This window comes from Kogia breviceps, chromosome 5 (assembly GCF_026419965.1).
Source record: "Kogia breviceps isolate mKogBre1 chromosome 5, mKogBre1 haplotype 1, whole genome shotgun sequence".
NCBI lineage: Eukaryota > Metazoa > Chordata > Mammalia > Artiodactyla > Physeteridae > Kogia > Kogia breviceps.
Window position 1 is genome coordinate 50,108,235 of NC_081314.1, and position 19,271 is coordinate 50,127,505.

At 37.9% G+C, this 19,271-nt stretch overlaps 1 long non-coding RNA gene across 7 annotated transcripts in view; it reads left to right on the forward strand.

Moving 5' to 3' along the window:
* LOC136791970 (uncharacterized) overlaps positions 1 to 19,271 on the forward strand; it is a 410,072-nt gene that overhangs the window by 296,329 nt on the left and 94,472 nt on the right. For 5 of the 7 annotated variants that reach the window (XR_010840922.1, XR_010840920.1, XR_010840923.1 and 2 more), the window contains one exon: positions 639 to 806. This is a non-coding gene — a long non-coding RNA (uncharacterized lncRNA). The remainder of the gene's footprint in view (positions 1 to 638; positions 807 to 19,271) is intronic. The other 2 variants (XR_010840924.1, XR_010840921.1) reach the window with 2 other exon arrangements.

Sequence of the window (19,271 nt, forward strand, 5' to 3'; positions counted from 1 at the left end):
GTAAAATCTAAGCTACGCTCTTGATGGGCATCTCACACTCAAATACTTATTGGCCTAGATACATATCATAAATTAGTGAACAGAATATGAGGAAATGGGCATGCTGGAGGCAAGTAGAGACAGGAACATTGTTTATCTGCAGGTGGAAGTCACTACCCACCCTCAGTGGATTCCTGGCCTGACTATGCCTGCCATTCCAATCAGATCTTCCTGTCTTTCAAGGGAGCCAGAACAGGATGTTTATGTTAAATATCCAAATTTGGAATTTTTTAAAACGTTGAACACTGTGTTAGTCAAACACATCATGTCTGTAGTCAATCAGTCTCAAAGTCCTTCCTAACTTTACATTACTGCAGGTAAGGATGCTGTCATTCATTTGATTTGTTTTGGGGGGTGGAGTGGGGAGGGGGAGCAGAGAAATGTTTATTGCAGTGTCTGACAAGGAGAATGAGTGGTTTAGGCTCCAAAACCCTGAACTCCCTGATGGTTTTCATCCAGGCACTTCCAGAGTCATCATTCTCCCCAGAACCCCACCCACATGGCTGCTGTCAGTGCCCGTCTATGTGGGACCTTCGTAATCTCCTCTGTCTGGGGAGAACTTCCAACAGCAGGTGCGGGTGACACAGCCTCTTCCTTAGCAGGTGGCAGCCCAGCAACTCCTGTGGAAGATCCAGCAGAGGCCCACTCAGCCCAGGCCACCTGCACAGCCATCGTCCCTCAACTCCCTCCCGCCAACCCAGACCTGCAGCTGCCGATGGGGCAAAGAGTACATCGGATGCCATACCTGCAGGTGATTTTTAAACTAGGTAACTAAAAACTGAACTTGTTTGATTCTGACCTGTATACAATTTTTGTGTAAACTAGCTAACACTTGAGAGGCTAAAAATTAACCTAAAGTTCATATAAAGCCCATAAATAATTCTCCTATTCCTGTCTGACAAAATTCAGACTCTAATGTGTCATCCTTATTTATAAATTATTTCAATTTTTTTGTTTTTTTGTTTTTTAATTAGAAAATACCTTCAACAAAAAATCATCAAAGTGATTTTTTTTTTTTTTTTAAAGTTCTTTCTCTAAGCCTACGTACTTAGAAGGTTTTTTTTTGTTTGTTTTAAAGAAGATGTTGGGGGTAGGAGTTTATTAATTAATTTATTTATTTTTGCTGTGTTGGGTCTTCGTTTCTGTGCGAGGGCTTTCTCTAGTTGTGGCAAGTGGGGGCCACTCTTCATCGCGTTGTGCGGGCCTCTCACTGTCGCGGCCTCTCTTGTTGCAGAGCACAGGCCCCAGACGCTCAGGCTCAGTAGTTGTGGCTCACGGGCCCAGTTGCTCTGCGGCTTGTGGAATCTTCCCAGACCAGGGCTCGAATCCGTGTCCCCTGCATTAGCAGGCAGACTCTCAACCACTGCGCCACCAGGGAAGCCCCCATCAAAGTGATTTTGAGTCAGAAAATGTGTACCAATTAAAATCTTGGCATAAGGACAACTGAATTCTATGACTTTTATTTCTCTAATCATGGAGGTAAACAAAAAATGAGATTTATGACAAACTCTACAAAAAATAAAGATAAAAGAAAAAGAAGTTATTGCTTATCTTGGAAGCCCCCAGAAAGGTAGTCTTAGTTATTGGTGAATTCATCATTGTTTAGTTTCATATTCACAATTTAAATATTCAAGATCTATATTCTTTACCCCAAAGACTCACATTTATAATTGGGAAATTTGCCACTAAGTATTGCAAATTCTGGTTTTTGACACAATGTATCAGCACATTTATTTGGTTTATTGAGAAAATAATTAACTACAGTGATATCAAATTTGGTAAAGATGTTGAATGGCTCTCATATTTTGCTGGTGGATGTTTAAGGTGGGTTAATTGGGCTTCCCTGGTGGCGCAGTGGTTGAGAGTCCGCCTGCCGATGCAGGGGACGCGGGTTCGTGCCCCGGTCCGGGAAGATCCCACATGCCGCGGAGCGGCTGGGCCCGTGAGCCATGGCCACTGAGCCTGCGGGTCTGGAACCTGTGCTCCGCAACGGGAGAGGCCACAACAGTGAGAGGCCCGCGTACTGCAAAAAAAACAAAACAAACAAACAAACAAAAAACCACAACTCTGTATATTGACACATTGCCTTCATTATCACTAAGTATATAATATGTGTCTGCTATGGACTTTAAGGACTTTAAAGGGATAAAAAATAGAGAGGAGGCAAATTTTTCCAGTTTTATGAGACATAACCTAATGGTGTAAGTTAAACATTCACGCATAAATCACAAGATTAATTACAAAGTCATGCAAAAGTATATTGCATATGAGGTTAAAAGGTAAAGCATTGAAAAATATAAATTTAGTTTTATCTTAAACTTACACCTTCTCTGAGAGCATAATAATTTAGAGCAAAAAGAGATGTATCCAAAAATGTTAAAATTTTCCTTTGTTATATAAATGCAAGATATTATTTTTATTACCATTATCATGTAGTCTAAAAATCACATTCCAAGAGAAGAAAAAACTGAAGGCAAACAAAATTGAGTTGTCAACACTAAATCAGTAGCAGACCAAAGACCAAAATCTAATTTGGCTGATTCCCCATTAGTATCCTTTCAGCTAAAATTTGGAGAAATGCAAGAATTAAAGAGCTAATAGGGTGAAGATGAGTGAAATTGGAGAAAAGTGGAGTTTTTGTTTCAGATCATTAGAGGGAGAGACATGATTAAAATGAAGGAATAACTGTATGATCTTGCCTACGATGGCTATTACCTTAATTTTAAACTTAAAAATACATGAATCAAAAATGATGTTGCTCATTTCTTGGGCTGGATTGTCCTCTACTATATTCACAAAACCGTAATATGTTTTTACTGATCTAGTAAAAGTACTCATCTTTACATATACCCTCTAACTTCCCTATGGCTATGAATAAAGTTCATTCTCTCATAAAAGTCCAATTCCTTTCACTGTGTTCTGAATCTCTGGCACTCTTTCCTTCTCAAAGACATTGTGTTCACCTACCTCCCGCATTTTTTTCTTTGCGTCATTGATATCTCTCTCTTTCTCCTAAATCATTTCTATAAGCATACTAACATTTCCTGTCTTTTAAAAATACTCCCCTTGAACTTATGTATCTCACCAGCCTCTACTGTATTTTGTAGCTCCCTTCAACAGCAAACTTTCTCAAAAAGATCATTTATAGTCATTATTCTTATTCTCTCTATTTCTCCTTTTGTCCCCTCCCCAATGTGATTTTCATCTTTTTACCTCCTCAGTCATTGCTCATGCCAAGGTTATCAGTGGCTTCTAACAGTAGCCACATCCAGTGTTCACTCTTACAGGCTCGATTGACTAGATATCTTAAATAATCCAATGTTGCTGACTTTACCTGGTATACTTTACTTAGTGTGGCAGATTATATTTTCCAAAGATGGATACACCAATACTTCTCACATTCTCTTTCAACAAAGTGGCATTGAGAAATGGAGTCTATGTTTCCTCCCTTCCACTGAGAAATACCGTATATGTTTCCTCCCTCTAAACTTTAGTGGATCTTCAAAAGAATGTTGACCAATAAAATATGGTGGATTTAATTTTCTATTATTTATTGTGAGAGTACATAATAAAAAGTGATGTGGCTTCCACCTGGCTCTCTCTTGTGACACATACTTTGGGAGCTCTGAGTTGATATGTAAGAAGTCCATTACCCTGAAGACACCATTCTGGAGCAATTATGTGGAGTACTGCATAATGATAGAGAAAGATGCTGTAGGAAGTCCAGCTGTTCCAGCTCCCAGCTACGATTCTTTGATTCTTTACAGCACAGGCACCAGACACAAAAAGAAGCAAGTTTTCACATGATTTTAGCTTGTTGCCCCAAACTGCCCTAGCTGATATTTAGTAAAATGGAGCAGAGTAGAGCTCTGCTCAAGCTGCTGATTCATAGAAAAAACAAAACAAAACAAAACAAAACGACCTAAGTTTTGGAGTGCTTTTATTACAAAGCCATAGTAACTGAAAACTTGTTTGGGCTTCTACAGTAATAGGCATTTTGGTTTTCCCCCACCCTCACTAGTTGCTCCTTCTAATTCTCTTTCATTGGCTTCTATTTCTGTATCCTAATATTAGAGTGTTGCACGATCCTGGGATGCACGTTCCTTTCTCTATACATTATCTGAATTGCTTCATTTCATCATAGCCCATGGCATTTATATGTGGATGACCTCCTCTCCCCCGTAACATTACATTTCTATCTCTGATATCTCCTCCAGATCTTCTGAATTCTAGGCATATATATGAAATGGCCTACTTAACATTGCCACTTGGATATTTAATAAGAACTCAATACATACACATCTGAGCTCTTGATCTCTTCTCCCTATAAAACAACAAAAAACTTGTTTGTTCCTTAGTTTTCCTCATCTCAGTAAATAGAATAAGAATTCACACAATTTCTCAAGCAAAAATTTAGATTCCTTTATTTCTCTCAGTGACTGCATCTAATCTATTTCCAGTGATTATACCTCTACAACATATCTCCAAACCTTTCTTTATCTCCACTTCTTCTCCCTAGTTCAAGATGCCATCATATCTTTCCTACACTGTGGAAATAACTTCTTTAGAAGTCTTCTTTTTTCTAGTCTTACCACACATTAGTCTTTCTTCCACATGGTAGCCAAAGCAATCTTTTTCAACAAAACACAGATCACATTACTAATCTGGATCAAAACCATTCAATGTCTTCTAATGTGAGCAAATTTTATTTTCCAAAGATGGCTCCTACATTCTGTTCTTCTAATGTGACTTGATATTTCTACCACTGAAAGGTGGGAATCTATGTACCCTTCCTTTAAATCTGTATGGGCCTATGATTCCAGTGGAAGTGATACTATGTCTGTAAGATCAGATAAAACCATGCCTGGTTCTCTTGGAACACTTGCTTTTGAACCTAGTCCCCATGCCTGAATAAGCTGATTCAGCCTGTGGAGAGGCACATACAGAGAGGAACTGAGACCCCCTAGCCCCAGCTAAGTTCACAGCAAATCACCAGTATTAATTTTCCAGCCATGTGAATGAACCATCTTGACATCTGGAACAGAGATGCACTATCCACAAAGCCCTGCTTAGATTGAAGAATTATGAGCAAAAGAAAAATTTGTTCCTTTTTTAAGTCACTAAGTTTTGAGATAGTATTTTTTTATACAGTAATAAAAAACTCACACCGACTTTGGTACCTACAAGTGGAATGCTACAGTAAAAACCCCCAAACATGTAACATTTGCTTTGGGACAAGCCATATGAGGAAGATGGGAGGGCCTTAGAAAAATGTTAGCAAAACCCTAAAGAATCTTAAAGAGTCTGTCTCTGACAGCTCAAAGAAAAATAAAGAAAATGTGATTAGAATATGTTTTGTAGTGGTGAATATTTTGGCTACACTATTGCCTGAAGTAATGTGGAATATAGGAATTGTTCCAATGAACTCAATGATCAAGCTAAGGGTATTGTCTTGCAGGATATTAAAGTGTCACTTGGATTCTTACACTGCCTAGGGTATAATGTGAGAAGAGATGAATGAGCTAAAAATGAACTCTTACATATAAAGGACCTAGAACTATCTTAGTTTCAAAATAAATCTCTTTTTCTTCCCAAATCTCTCTAGGTAAAAAATGATACCCAGATTAAGGACTGACTTAAGGGAAAAGATCGATTTTACTGTAAAACCTATTATTAAGACCTTCAAAGAAATCTGAAATGATTCCTCATATAACTTTTCACACAGACAAAGCCCTTTTAAGGATCATAATATTGTAATTAGCAGAATTCTTCACTATACAATAAGATTTATAAGAATCTTAAGGATGTTATCCCATTGTAGTGTCATGGTGAAGTTGAAGAAGAGAATGACTTACCTGGAAAAGATTTGGGTTTATATCTTTTTTTATGATGGAGTAAATTATAAATTGATATACTGAAAGCCCACCAAAATTGTTAAAATAATTATATCCGCTTGCAATGGAAGGAAGAGAAACAAAACAAGATGAGAAAGGGTTCTGAACCCTCAAACGTTTACAAGTAGAGAATTGGCTTAAGAAGGCTTAGGGAAAAGAAAGATAGACTCAGAGGGAAGGACTGAGTTGAGCCAAGACCTATGGAGGTATAGGGAGTAGGACTGAACTCTAATCAAAGAACGAGCATCATGTGCCTAGCTAAATTTCAGAATTGGTATGGACCAGTGACTACTGTGTTCCTTCCCCGTTACTTTTTTTTTTTTTTTTTGTGGTACGCGGGCCTCTCACTGTTGTGGCCTCTCCCGTTGCGGAGCGCAGCCTCCGGACGTGCAGGCTCAGCGGCCATGGCTCACGGGCCCAGCCGCTCCGCGGCATGTGGGATCTTCCCAGACCGGGGCACGAACCCGCGTCCCCTGTATCGGAAGGTGGATTCTCAACCACTGCGCCACCAGGGAAGCCCCCCTGTCAGTTTTAATGAGAGGGTCCATAACACTTACATAATGCCTGTCCCAAAATTTTATTTTGAGTATTTGGAGACCTAGAAAAATTGGCTCTTTAGGTCAAATGTGTCATTATCACATCATTAAAAAGAGTGTTCAAAGAGCTGTATTTGAAGAACTGCACACAAAAAGTATCACTTAAATCTAGATCTGATTTAGACGGTAAGATTCATAACTTTGAGCTGATGTAATTATGGAGTGAGAATGTTCAGTCTTGAAGAAGGGAATGTATATATTTTGCAAGTGGGAGGGATATAAATTGTAGCCTGAAGACAAACTGGCAGATTGTATTCTTCAAACATGGCTGTAAAAAGACCTCCTAGCTCATGTTTTCTTTTCACAATATGACTTTGAAACTCCTCCAATGAAGTGCTATCCCCTTCCCTAAAAGCTGGGCAGGACTGTGACAAAGCTATATGGCTTTGAGAGAGAAGGTCATAAAGTGTGTTACATCTTTCTAGTTCACTTAGACTGCTTGCTCATAAAAAACCTAGCTACTATATTTATATAATCCCAAGAGACCTATGTGGAGAGGGCCATGTGAAGAAGAGCCAAACCCCCAGTCCACAGTTCTGAATGAGCTCCCATCTGATATACCAACATGGTCCTGATGTGAGTAAGCCATCTTGAATCTTTCAGCCCCAAGTTGAACCACTTTCAGCTGATGGTGCATGGAAGATTGCAGATTTGTAGGCAACATAAATTAATATTGTTTAAGTCATTAAATTTTGGAGTGGTTTGTTACACAACTGATACAACATTGAACATAAAATAAGAACAAACTCCTACCCTGTCCCATGAGGCCATGTTATGATCTAGTATTTACCTATTTCCCATGCTCACTCCATACTACGCTCCACTGTGCCTGCTTTTTTCTAATCACACTGATTTTTCTCCTGTTTTCTAAAATCTAGCTAGTTCCTGTCTTCAGACTTTGTCATTGTCACTTCCCTGATAAGAATATTCTTTCTCCAAATCTTGTAATTCAGGTTAATGTTTAGGGATGACATGCTCAGAAATAGATTCTCTGATCATTCAGTCTAAAGTAACCCACCAGGAACTCCAGCCCATCTCCCTATTTATTTTTATCATGGCATATCTATCTATCTATCATCTATCTATCTATCATCTTCTATTTATCTACCTATCTATCCTATCTATTTTATCCTTCCCACTACTAGAACAAACTCTGTAAGAAGAGGGACATTGTTATTCTTATCTTTTTCTCCATTACCTAGAAAAGCATTTGGTACTTACTGGGTACTCCACAAATATTTGTTGATTGAATGCATCAGTGGAAATTAATATTAATTCAGTTTTACATAGCAAAATAGAAATCTAAGATGTAATGCAACACGTATTTCCTAGAAAAAGCAATGTTTTCTTTTTTATTAAATCTATTAAATTCATTCAGAAAATGTTCACAATCTTGTGATAATATAGAAAATAAGTTGAGTTCTATACCAGATGGGTCACCTCTATAAGTTCCTCCATATCAATAGTGTATAATAAAATCAAATTCTCAGATAAAACTTTACATATTCGGTTACTTGATTTTTTCTATTAATATGAATCTTTTACTTCCTATAAGACAAACAAACATATAATTCTGAAATTTTCCTTTTTAATACCATGTTTGGGGTTTATTTTGAGCTATTTAAAATTTCCATTCCAGAGAGAGGCAAAAAATGTATAGGTAATAGTCAATAAAAGAAGAGATGAATTTGGGATGTGAAGTCTTGGCATAATAGTGATACAGTTTTTTTATCTAATCAATGTTACACAAAGATTAGAAGTTAAAAAATGATTTTAATTTACTTGCTTGGAATTTACTTCTTTGAACTTCAAAGCCCGGATAACCGACTGCAGAAATGTAGTTAGAATAGTCCTTCTAATCAAGAATTAGACACCTCTTCAGAGTGGCAAAATAAGTTAGAGAAATTGCATTAGTGATTTTCTCCCTGGGGAGGAGCAGTAGTCTGAAGTCTCATTAACATCTAATTCTGAAAGAATCAGAGGATCTGTTTATATCATAAGCTGACATTTGCAACTTTCCTCAATTTTCCTTGGAATTTCTTCAGCCATATCCTGCTGAGAGAAGTATACTAAGTCCTTTTTGTTTGAGAAGCTTATAGAGCAAGTCATAGTCTTAGGCCAACAGACCGTCGTCTATTCTAATCATCCATATTCCTATTGTAAACAACCTCCACTGTTGGCTCTTGCACAAGAATCTCCTGAGATTAGTAATTGGTAGACTCTAATTGCCTATTATTTCTTGCTCATTTTTTTATCCTTTGATAAAAGTGAAAGGCTGAGCCTTCAATAGATTTTGTACTTATGTCTTATTCTATTAGCCTAATCATAATGCAATTCCACTGAAGCACAAGCAGAGCAACAGCAATCATTACTTAATTCTAATTCCTAACTCTCTGTAAGTAAACCAGACCATGATTTTACTAACCACTTTCCAATGCACATAAATAATAACATATATTTAGATTATCACGGTGCCTAACTCTCCCTGAGGGGCAAAAATATTGTATTTTCTGTGCTCATCTTGCAGTTTCACAAGATGTCCCATTAATTTCATTATTGTTCCCTTAAGCTATTATGTTTAGTCATCTTCCTTGTCATTTGCTTCCCTTTGTTGGCTCCTTATCTTTTCCTTTCGACTCCTGCTTGGCCTTGTTCCTCTATTAGTGACAGCTCCTTTAGTGATGTGACTTCCTCCACTTTCCTTGCCTTCAGATAGTCTCATAACATCTTGCATCAATCTTCACATATATTATTTGCTTTATGCCATATTATATTTGTAAAATACATAAAAGATTGGTATATTTTTATTTTATTGATGATGAAACTGAAGTATAGAAGATAAATGACTCCCCAGAGGTGCTGATTTGTGGACCTTGTAGTGGGTTTAATGGGAGGAGGAAGGTGTGTGATAAAGACCTAAGAAAAAGGGAGTTAGATGGTCCAGGACATAAGATGACCTGAGGAACAGTAGAAATAAAAAAGAGGGAAAGACCTTAAAATCGATGATTCCTCTGTCCTGATAACTTCAAAGTGCATTTCAATTTGAAATCTCTATCACCTCATTGCATGGGGACAGGTGAAAAAACATACAGAACAGTTATCTCTTCTGGAAGTTTCCCAAATTCACAAAATTCCTAAGATATTGAGAGAAGAAACACTATGAACATGTTTAATCTTATATCAGTTATTGCCATTTTTTATCCAGCCAAATACATTTCATAAATTCTGTTTCATATATTATTTAACCTTATCTACCTATTGGGTTGGCCAAAACGTTGGTTTGTTTTTTTCCGTAAGATGGCTCTAGTAGCATGTAGTTTTCTTTAACTTCATTTGAAACAATTTTGTTAGATTGTATTGTTACAGATGTCATATCAGTGTGCATTTAAGAAAAACCTTATCTAAACTGGTGAATTTTTGTGTAGTCATTTTAATATTGAAGATGGAAGAAAAAAGCAACATCTTCAGCATATTATGCTTTATTATTTCAAGAAACATAAAAACACAACTGAAATGCAAAGAAAAGGATTTGTGCAGCATGTGAAAAAGGTGCTATGACTGATCAAATGTGTCAAAAGTGGTTTGCAAAGTTTTGTGCTGGAGATTTCTCACTGGATGATGTTCCACAGTCGGGTAGCCCAGTTGAAGTTGATAGCGATCAAATCGAGACATTGAGAACAATCAACATTATACCATGTGGGAGAGAGCCGACATACTCAAAATATCCAAAGCAAACATTGAAAATCATTTGCAACAGCTTGGTTATATTCATCGCTTTGATGTTTGGGTTCCACATAAGCAAAAAAAAAAAAAAAAAATGATTAATTCCAACAAATACTGCTCCCAATTTGACCAATTGAAAGGGGCACTTGAAGAAAAGCCTCCAGAATTGGTCAACAGAAAATGCATAATCTTCCACCAGGATAACACAAGACCGCATGTTTCTTTGATAACCAGGCAAAAACTATTACAGCTTGGCTGGGAAGTTCTGATTCATCCACCCTATTCAACAGACATCACACCTTTGGATTTATATTTATTTCAGTGTTTACAAAATTCTCTTAGTGGAAAACATTTCAATTCCCTGGAAGACATAAAAGGCACATGGAACAGTTCTTTGGTCAAAAAGATTAAAAGTTTTGGAAAGATGGAATTATGAAGTTGCCTTAAAAATGGCAGAAGGTAGTGGAACAAAACAGTGAATATGTTGTTCAATAAACTTCTTGGTGAAATTGAAAATGTTTCTTCTTTTTACTTAAAAACCGAAGGAACATTTTGGCCAAACCAATACCATGATATTGTTCAGCTGACACATTCTATTTATTAAATATTAATTACACACATTTTGGTGGCCTAAACTTATGCATTTATTATACTTTACCTGTCTGGGAAAAGAGTGACTTCAGTAAAGATCATGGTTCCTAGTGTTATCACCTGTGTGGTAATATCAACAACAGTGGACTTAAGGATGCTATTACTGTACTTGCTCAAAATTTATCAGTTTCCCCTGGTCCTGTCTGTTAGCCTCAAGGTTAGGTCTCTGTCCAGTCCTTTCTTCTTTCTTGTTTCCAGGGCCAGTGTAAATAGCTGCAGAGTTTGTATGTAATGCAAATCCATGGGGTATCCCTGGCATTCAGAAGTGCACAAACCCCCAAAATATATCTTATAACCCTGGATCAGTTTTATATAACAGAATTTCTATTAAGGCCCTTAGCAAAACATGCTCTAATTAATACAAAGGGAAAACAAACCTATACCTACTAATAGATAGAAGATTCGTGTGATGAGTTTCTACAGTGAGGCAAGCTGTGTTACAAATGTTGGGAACTCAAAAGTGAATAGTACAGACCCAGCCCCACTCTCATCGAATTTACATTCTAGTGGGGAGAAGCAGATTATAATAAAATAGAAATAGAACAAAACATTGGGGAGTGCTTGTAAGTACTATGAAGGAAAATAAAGCAGGATAAAAGGATAGACAGACATGGATACTTATTTCAGGAAAAAACAAACAAACAAACAACTTGGTACCTTCCTGGCAATCCAGTGGTTAAGACTTGGTGCTTCCACTGCAGAGGGCACAGGTTCTATCCCTGGTCAGGGAACTAAGATCCCACATGCTGTGTGGTGTGGCCAGAAAACAAACAAACACTTCTCTCAGGATTGGAGATATAAGTAGGAAAGCTACTCTGTAAGAGGATATATGAACAGAAATCTGAATGAAATGAACAAGTGAGCCTGCCATGCAAGTATGTGGAGGCATAATATTTCTGGCACGGGGGTGAATAGCAAGTGCAAGTTCCCTGAGATGAGAGTGTGCTCTGAGTACTTAAGGAATAGCAAGGGGGCCACTGTGGCTAGGGTAAAGGAGGCAACTAGTAGAAAGGTAGGAAATGAAGACACAGTGAAAGCTAGAGACAAAGTCAAATAGTGACTTCTAAGCAATAATAAGAACTGAGAAATTTATTCTAAATGTGATGGGAAATCCCTGAAAGGTTTTGAGCAGAGGACCAGCATTATCGGATTTGCCAGTTAGAAGTGTCATTCTTGCTTCTATGTAGAGAATAGACTTAGGGTATGCAAGGCAATATTTCACATTTTTAGAGGTTAAAAAATAAAAAAGCAATGAGGCAAGTTAGGTGGCTGTTGAAGTTGCCCATTTTAGATATGATAACATCAGTTGGGTTGGTGGTGGAGGTGGTGACAAAAGTGAACATAAGAACATATGAGGAATTTCCTGGCCATCCAATGGTTAGGATTCCACTTCCACTGCAGTGGGCACAGGTTCTATCCCTGGTCAGGGAACTAAAATCCCATAAGCTGTGCTGTGTGGCCAAAAAAAGAAAAAAAAAAAAAAAGATTTCTTCAGTTAAGACTTGTGCATTTTCTGGGAATTCCCTGGTGGTCCGGTTGTTAGGACTCTGTGCTGTCACTGTGGAAGGCCTGGGTTTGATCCCTTGTTGGGAACTAAAATCCCATAAGCCATGTGGTGTGACCAAAAAAAAAAAACATATGCACAAAGTAGCTCTGATTACATTTGCTCTGACTACCATTTACTGAGGGATTAGACAAGCAGTTTAAGAGAAATAGAAGGATGAAATGCAATTACAACATTTTAAGCCTGAGCAACTAGGTAGGTGGTGGTGCCGTTTTCTTCCATAAGGAAATTTAGAACAGGGATCCCCAACCCACGGGCCTGTTAGGAATTGGGCCACACAGCAGGAGGTGAGCAGCTAGGGAGTGAGCAAAACTTCATCTGCCGCTCCCCCTGCCGCCCCCCAACACTTGCGTTACCACCTGAACCATCGCTCTCATTACCTCCTGAACCACCCCCCCCCACCCCATCTATGGCAAAACTCTTCCACAAAACCAGTCCCTGGTGCCAAAAAGGTTGGGGACCACTGCTTTGGAAGACAAGAAAGTTGAGGGCAGAAAGTTATAGGAATCAAGAGATTATGTTTAAAGATGAGGTGCCTAAAGACGTCCAATTAGAGGTTATTTTGTTTTGTATTGGGTCAACTGAACTAATCTGGAATCTTATGTTTCCCCACATCCCCTTCCCTGAATAGTTCTAGATGGATAATAAAGACATTTAGCATGAGGTATGGAAGGCAGAAGTGAAGCAGCAGCCATATTCTTTTTATTCTCAAAAAGATAATGCAGGGGGCTTCCCTGGTGGCGCAGTGGTTGAGAATCCGCCTGCCGATGCAGGAGACACGGGTTCGTGCCCTGGTCCGGGAAGATCCCACATGCCGCGGAGCAACTGAGCCCGTGAGCCATGGCCGCTGCGCCTGCGCGTCCGGAGCCTGTGCTCCGCAACGGGAGAGGCCACAACAGTGAGAGGCCCGCATACCGCAAAAAAAAAAAAAAAAAAAAAAAAAAAAAAAAAAAAAAAAGATAATGCAGGGGATAAGGTACTTTTGCAGTACACACATGCGGTCACTTATCTGCTGACTCCTCTTGCTGGTGAGACTTAAGGAGTATAAAAAAGAAAACGAGTACTTAGCACTGGAGATACATTTTATACTGTTTGCATTATAATGGATAGATGGATAGTGAGAATGAAGCCTATTATTAAATAACGTGACAAGGGATTTGAGTCATAATTAAAGAACAATGCTTGGCCAGAAAGGATAACAAATACCTTTACACAAAGCTCCCATTGGTCTTGGAGCCTGGCAGGTGCTGGCAGTGCTCTTAAGAGTCTACAGAGTAAGATCAGCGCAGTTTTGATGGGCTTGTTAAAAATAGCCCTAGGCCAGACACATGCCATCCATCAGAATTAAGTGGATCACTCAGCACCTGCTTCCTGTATCTTGTCTTCTGTTACTCTATGTGCTTTCCCAGATACTGATGGGTCCTTGACCCTTGCTTCTAGGTGTAACAGTGATCTCTGCCTAGGGAAAAGGTAATGATCTCTGAACAATATATGCAAGCCTGGCATAGATTTATCATTTTAGGACTGAGCTTCCATTACTAATAATAGCTATCTTGCATTGAGTCCTCACTCTGTGACAAGCTCTTGCAAAACACACTTCAGATTTTATCTCATTTAATGCTGGCAACACTGGTATAAGGTAAATTGTAGCATTATTCTCCTCTTGTATTGAAATACATTTAGTTGTAAAGAAATTTACTGAATTGCTCAAGATCTCACGGGAAATGGCAGAGCCATTAAGGACTCAACCAGTTGCCACCTGCCGCTAATGACTGACCTCACTTATTATATTAAATTGCTCCCTGCGTTTAGGTAAACTTGGGGAAAGCTTCTTTCTTGCAGAGACTTCTGGGAGTATCTGACTGTTTGCTTTGAGATTGAACTCTGATGTGGCCTCTAGATTCTTTGAAATCTTGAAGGAGAGAGTAGAACCTGCAATAACTCTTGTGATGTTTCAAAGGAAACAGAGGAAAATAGACATATATTTAAGAAAGACTCTTTTATTCTGGAAAAATTACTTGAATGAATCATATAACCATGTAAATAAAAAGCGACTCCATATCAGAAAAGTTATTCCAGACTCTTCATTATAAACAGTAAATATATTCTGTTTAACAATGGAAAATATGGTCGCTCTGGTATATCTCTACAGACTGACATTTGATATTTTTGTAGGATGAGACTTGACTGTTCTAGAAAACAACAGCTTGTCCTGTGGAGAATTCTGACTACATGCTGATGGAAAATTAGAGCCTGAATACCAAAAGACAAAAGAGCTGTTTTCCTGAGGGTCTTTCTGGGACCCTGAGTACAAGCAGTGGTGAGCTAGGCAGCAAAGGTGAAGTATGGAGCTGGAGGAACAATAGCTGGACCCAAAAGGCAAGAAGTACAACCCACCAGGAAGATGTAGCCATCATAAGCATGTATGCACTGGAAAACGTAGCTACAAATCATCTGAAGCAAAACTATTAGAAATAGAATTGCACAAAATAATAAATTTAAAAATTTTCAATAAACAATGTTTTTTCAAAATACTCAGAATATGTTAGCTAAAAAAAAAAATAAAATGCAAGAAAAGTTTATATGTGCTATAACAATGGAAGACAATAGACTAAAATTGGAAATTAAAAGCAAAAATAGCCAAAATGCATTAATGTTTAGAAAATAAAAATATTTGTTCAATTATTTGTGTTAAAGAGGAAATCAAAACTGAAATTATAGATTATTTAGAAATGAATCTCACTACATATCAAATTGCATATTAAAATCATACTCAAAAGTAATTTTACAGCATTAAATGCTTTTTTAAAAAAAAGTCTGATAATAAGTGGAATTTGCATTCACCTCAAGAATCTAGGAAAACAACAAAATGAGTCAAATAAAAAAATAGGGAACCAAAACCAACATAATTTGTGATCATTATGTCAAAAGAACTGGATCTGGGACTTCCCTGGTGGCACAGTGGTTAAGAATCCTCCTGCCAATACAGGAGACACAGGTTTGAGCCCTGGTTCACGAAGATCCTACATGTTGTGGAGCTACTAAGCCCGTGCGCCACAACTACTGAGCCTGTGCTCTAGAGCCTGAGAGCCACAACTACTGAGCCTGAGTGCCACAACTCCTGAAGCCCGCGCACCTAGAGCCCATGATCCACAACAAGAGAAGCCACCAAAATGAGAAACCCGTGCACTGCAATGAAGATCAGCCCCCACTCTCCTCAACTAGAGAACGTCCACACACAGCAATGAAGACCCAATGCAGCCAAAAATTAAAAACTAAAAAAATATTTAAACAAACAAACAAAAAAGAACTGGATGTAAGTAGACTTCTTTGTCTCTCTATGGAACAATACAGAGAATAAGCAAAATTAAGTCAGTTACTTGCTCTAGGAAATTCTTGCTCTTCAAAGATAAGACTGTGAACCAACTGAAATAGCTTTTTAATCAAGACTAATAGCTTATTCAACAATACCCATTTCAAGACGCTCACTTCATGGAGTTCATCAATCCAAAACTATTATTTCTTAAATCCTACCAAATCCCAACCAGTTTCCCTCCTGGCAAGACTCACATTAAAATCCAACTCAAGTACTAAAAGCTAATAAACATCTTTTTCTCCCTCTAAGTTTCCCTTTCTGAGTCATTACACTAGTACTCTATCAAGGTGGTATTCTTCTTTACAGCATAAGGTCTAATAAACTTAGCTTTGCTTGATTGATGATATTTCTGGAGGAATTTTAAGAAGTTAACAGTCAAAGGAAGAAAAAGAAATAAATCAATAAATGTAAAAATTATTTAAATGAGGGAGAAGTGAAAATATTTTTTCACAGAATTCCAAATAATATATGGAGATACTTACCCCCCTGCCCAGGAGGTGGAACTTAATTCTTGTCCCTTCTTTGCATCTCCCCATTGAGGATAGGCTAGATGATATCTTTCAAAGAATTGAATAAGGACAGGGAAAATGGTAAATTTACAGTGGAGGAACCTGGCAAACATTACCTTAACCAAAGGATGAAGGTTAACATCACCAGTGATGCCATGTGGACACCATTGCCCCTTGATATGATGTGATGAAAAGAGTACTTACCTCTGTGGTATTCTTTTCCCAAACCCAGAACACCAGTCTAATCATGAGAAAAACGACAGACATATCTATATTTGGGGACATTCAATAGGACACCTGCCCAATATACCCTCAAGAGTTTCAAGGTCATGAAAATCAGAAAAGAGTGAGAAACTATCACAGATCAGAAGATACTGTGGAAAGGAGACAACTACATATATGCATTCTTGGTTTGAATCCTGGAACAGTAAGAGGATGCTAAAGGAAGAATTGATGAAATCCAAATAAGTCTGGAGTTTAGTTATAGCAATGTTCAAATAAAAGAATTGACATTAAAAACAGAAGAAAATTTATTTGATAAATACAAAAAAAAGACCCACATCTGATAATTCTGACTGCAAACAAAGAAAAAAAGTTAATTAGTACTTAATAGGGAAGTAACCAAAGATCAGAGTTGATTTTATTTATTTTTTAAAGGTTTTTAAAAATTAAATTTATTTCTTCGTTTATTTTTGGCTGTGTTGGGTCTTCGTTGCTGCACGCGGGCTTTCTCTAGTTGTGGCGAGAGGGGGCTACTCTTCACTGTGGTGCATGGGCTTCTCACTGCGGTGGCTTCTCTTGTTGCAGAGCACAGGCTCTAGTCACAGGGTCTTCAGTAGTTGTGGCACATGGGCTCAATAGTTATGGCTCACGGGCTCTAGAGCACAGACTCAGCAGTTGTGGCACATGGGCTTAGTTGCTCCGTGGCATGTGTGATCTTCCTGGACCAGGGCTCGAACCTATGTCCCCTGCATTGGCAGGCGGATTCTTAACCACTGCGCCACCAGGGAAGGCTTAGAGTTGATTTTAAAATGAGTCTATCAGGAATTTTATTCTACATATTTGAGAATTTAAATGAAATGAAAAAAATTCCTTAAAAATAATTTAAAATATCAGAACTTAATCAAGCATATTGGAAATACTGTGTAATCAGTAACTAGATTTAAATGAAAGGGAATAAAATCCTACCATTAGTAAAGCATGAATTACATGATTTCTACAAGGAAATATAAGACATTCAAATAAACTGTTATTAGAACCAGTTGGAACTAACACATATACGTAGTTGTTGGGTTTTGTGTGTGTGTGTGTGTGTGTGTGTGTGTGTGTGTGAGTGATAAGCAGTAAAATAATGTTAGGAGAAAAAAGGTTCAATCAATGAAAAAAAAACAACCATATAACGTGTAGGAATATTCTAAACATGAAATACTTAAGGTTTCTGTGAAAAAATATAAACTATTATTGAAGAACTAAGATAAAACATGCAAAAATGTAAGGATACCAGGTATATGCCAAATGAATCTATACATCCAATAAATGCTAATCACAATCATAAACAACATAGTATAAAAATTGTTTAGCTATTTCCAAAGTTTACCTGGGAGAGTGAATGTGTAAAGAAAACCATGAATATTTTGAAATGTTGGAAAGAAATGATTCAAAGTGGTGGGCTGTCTGGCAGTTAGCATACATGCTGTATACAGTTATATTAATTAGAACAATACATAGGAAGAGCAGTGCATGTATATACAGTGGAGAAATAAAGTTTGCATAAAGATTCTAGGGATACTATGGGAAGGAAAAACCTACTTTAGTTCCCTCAGAGACCAGGACCAATCTCAGAGACCAATTTGAAGATTTATAATTCTGAAAGGATGGACTCATATGACTTGATCAAGGTGTGCCAGCAGGGAAGGTTACCAGAGGCCACAGAAGTAAACTCAGGAGTGAAAGTGACATTATCTCAAGAACCTCAGGGTTGTTTATTGGTCAGGGCTGGTTCAATGATGTGTGTGGATGAAACATGAGGGCCCTCTGATTCCATTCAAGTTGACACTGTGGAATTGGTCAGGGTTCTCCAGAGAACCAACAGAATATATACATAGAGATAGAGATACAGATACAGACACAGATACAGATTTATACACCATTGACCCTTGAACAACATGAGTTTGAACTATGCAGGCCTACTTATATATGGATGTTTTTTTCGTTGGTAAATACTACAGCACTACATGATCTGCAATTGGTTGAATCTAGGGATGTGGAACCACAGATACAGAAGGCTGACTATAAGTCATACTAGGATTTTTGACTGTACCCCTAACCCTCTCATTGTTCAAGGGTTCAAGGGTCAACTGTATGAGAGAGAGAGAGAGATTGATTTGTTTGAAGGAATTGGCTTATGTGACAGTGAAGACTTGACAAGCCTAAAATCTGCTGGGTAGGCTAGCAGGCTGGAGACTCAGGGAAGAGTTGCAGTCTGAGTCCACAGGTGGTCTGCTGGTATAATCCCCTCTTCTAGGGAGGTCAGGTTTTTTGTATTGATTCACGATCTACTGATCCGGATTGTATGAAGCCTGCCCACATTCTGGAGGGTAATCTACTTTATTATATCTACTTATTTAAATATTAATCTAATCTGAAAGATACCTTCACAGAAACATCTAGAATAATTTTTGAGTAAATATTTAGGTACCATGGCCTAACCAAGTTGACACATAAAATAAACCGTCACAATTATGTTATGCTTTAATGGATGTCCATATGAGTATGAATTATCACAACTCTATCTGTGGAACCAAGGTTAGGAAGCAGTAGATATTCTTCCAGCAGTTTTGGACTGAGTTAACTACTAGGGTTTTGGGTCTTTCACATGCAAAAAGATGAAGGGGGGGATTCCATTCATCTAATTATTAA